Source organism: Manis javanica, chromosome 11 (genome assembly GCF_040802235.1).
Source record: "Manis javanica isolate MJ-LG chromosome 11, MJ_LKY, whole genome shotgun sequence".
Classification (NCBI taxonomy): Eukaryota; Metazoa; Chordata; class Mammalia; order Pholidota; family Manidae; genus Manis; species Manis javanica.
The window spans coordinates 90333315-90336102 of record NC_133166.1 but is presented as its reverse complement, the minus strand read 5'-3'; the positions used below and the strand labels follow the sequence as shown (position 1 = coordinate 90336102).

Genomic DNA, 2788 nt, shown 5'->3' with positions numbered 1-2788 from the left:
TTATGCTTTAACATATATAAATGTATTTATAGCTACATCATACATGCTCTATTAAATCAACACATGATCACTTAAGTATTCAGAGACACTAACATACACACTAATATGTTTACATTCACACGCATGTACAAAATATACAGACTAAGATGCACATATTGGCCTATATAGTAGGCATATAAAATGGGCACTGATGTCAACACATTATTACACATGCTTACACATAGTCACACATGTGCACTGATATACATATATGCACACAGGCACATTTTCACACACTAACAATACAGACTAATGCATTCTCACACCTACTGAGATGTTCACTGACTTAAATTGCTACACTGGGGCCTTCGACTCCCCAAGCAAATATCCTAGCACTCAGAGGGCAGTCTTCTCCCCTGATGGCCAATGTTCCATAGATGACCTTTCCTATAATGTCAAACGACTCTTCTCTGGTAATCCTGATGGCCCGTAAGGAAATCAAGAAGTTAGAAGGTGGAAGCAAATGCCTTCATGATTCTGTCTATCCATTACCTGCAGACAAAGGGAAAAACAGCCCCTGCAGTGCTGTAAGCAAGATCACTTCTGAAATGGCCCATGATGCTGTGGAAGTCACCTCTGCAGAAATGAGGGGCCCTGGGTAAGACAGTGGGGAAGGTGAGCAGAAAATATTTCTGTATAGTGAATTATCCAACAAGAGCAAGGGTGGAGAAAAACAGTTGTGTCAAAGAGATAGCAAAGAATTTGCAGAATCTATCAGCAAAGGGCTCCTGGTTTATGCAAATCAAGTGACATCTGACATCAAGGTCTCTGTTATGACGACCTTGAAAGTGCAGAGTTCCGGGAAGCCAGTTCCAGCCTGTGCGGGCCTGAAGACAGTGCTGTTAGAACACACAAAGGAAATTGTGTCTGATTTGATTGATTCCTGCATGAAGAACTTTCAGTGCTTCAGGGGCCCTGATGACTGACTCAGATCTTGTCTCAGAGGTCAAGAGAAATCTGTTCAACACTGGGAAACAAAATACTGCAAATATCATGGAGGCCATGCTGAGGCGTCTGGTCAGGGCTCTCCTTGGTGAGAAAAGGAGACTAAATCCAGAGTTTTTCATATGCCTCTTTGACAGTTGGGTCCCACAATCCCAAATGCAAGAATCAAAGTCTTGAATTCTCAGCCATGAAAGCTGTAATGAAGGGAAAGGACAAAAGCAAGGTAAAAACAGCAGTGCAAGTCATTGACCAGTGCTGAAAAAGTCAGCAAACATATCCTCAAGGAGAGTCTGATCATGTGGAACCGAAAGCCAGGAAACCAGGGAAAGGTGATTAGCAAAGCACATGCCAATAAAGAGAAAAAAAGAGATAAGCTCAGCCCTTCCACAGATTCGCTGGCAAAGGACTTGATTGTCCCCACCCTTAAGATGATCCAGTACCAACTGACCCAGCAGGCCAAGGGCGAAGATGCATTTGAAGAAGACTGTTCTGGAACTTCCCTGGGCTATATGCGTCATAGTGCCCAATACGAAAAGTGTGGAGGTGGTCAGAGTGCCAAGGCACGTTCAGTGAAACATCTAGAATCTCCTGGAGCTCCTGGGCCTTCCACCTCTCTACAGGAGGATCAACAGGCGGACTCTCAGAAGCTGGATATGTCAAACATTGTTCTAATGCTGATTCAGAAAATGCTTAGTGATGGCCCCTTCAACTGTGACAAACTATCTGAAGGTGACAACAAGCATTCTAAGCCCAGAACAAACAAAGCAGCCTCCATGTCCAAGAGGCCTGACAAGGGGGAAGACAATCCCAGGACATGCTTGAATTTTACTTTATCAGTGGGCTAAAGCAAATGAATTGGCAATTTATAGAACAACAGGTAGAATCTGTGATGAAACTGTGCCTTGTCATGGCGAAGAATAGCAACAATGAGGAAGCCCTTGCGAATTGGAAGAAGCAGCAGCATTGGCAACCAACCACATTGCCAGGTCGGTGGTCCCAGATGTAGTCACGATGTTGCGATGCCACAGAACCATCAAGACTCCCTTGGGCCTGAAGTCATCATCAGTAATCAGTGCTCAGCAAATAGCTCCAAGCTGTCCTGCAGTGGACGGCAGCCTCCCAGTTTAATGTGCCCATGCTCTACTTTATGGGAGATAAGGATGGACAACTTTGGCATTTTGATCTATGTTATTAGAGGAAGGTAGAGGTAAAAGGAAAGCCATGTCAGCAGCTTCCAGTCTTGATATGTGGCAGGCTTTACTCTGATCCTAATATCACGGGTGGGAAGGTAGCTGGGAGATAGTTCACTTCATCCACCTGGGTCCCTTCTCCAAAAGCATCATGTGACTCAAGATCACTCCTCTCTCCACAGCTTCCTGAAGTTTCAGCTAAGGCAGCAGAGAAGGGGTACAGTGTAGATCTTCTTCAAGATGTCGTGAAGTCTGCCTGGCGGGACCCTGGACACAGAGAACAGCAGCTGTTTGCAGAAGTGGATTGAGCAGAAGAACTTTTGTGAGTTGACTGAAGACAGATGAAGTTGTTCCCTTTGCGACTATGAGCTGCTGCTGGGAGGAGATGAGGGAGGCGGCAAGGACTTTGTGGGAAGCAGGGCAAGTGGCGACGGCAAGTGGCAGGCAGCAAGAGGTGAGCAGCAGGCGGCAAGCGGTGAGTGGCAAGAGACAAGCGGCAGGCGGTAAGAGGCGAGCAGCAAGAGGCAGAAGGCAGAAGGCAGAAGGCAGGCAGTGAGTGGCAGGCAGCAAGAGGCGAGTGGCAGGCGGCAGGAGGCAGGCGCTATGTGGCAAGC

At 46.6% G+C, this 2788-nt stretch overlaps 1 pseudogene; it reads left to right on the top strand.

Annotated features, from left to right (window-relative positions):
* The first annotated feature begins 313 nt into the window (after window positions 1-313).
* LOC108405128 (A-kinase anchor protein 4-like) lies at window positions 314-2179 on the top strand (annotated as a pseudogene).
* The last annotated feature ends 609 nt before the right edge of the window (window positions 2180-2788 follow it).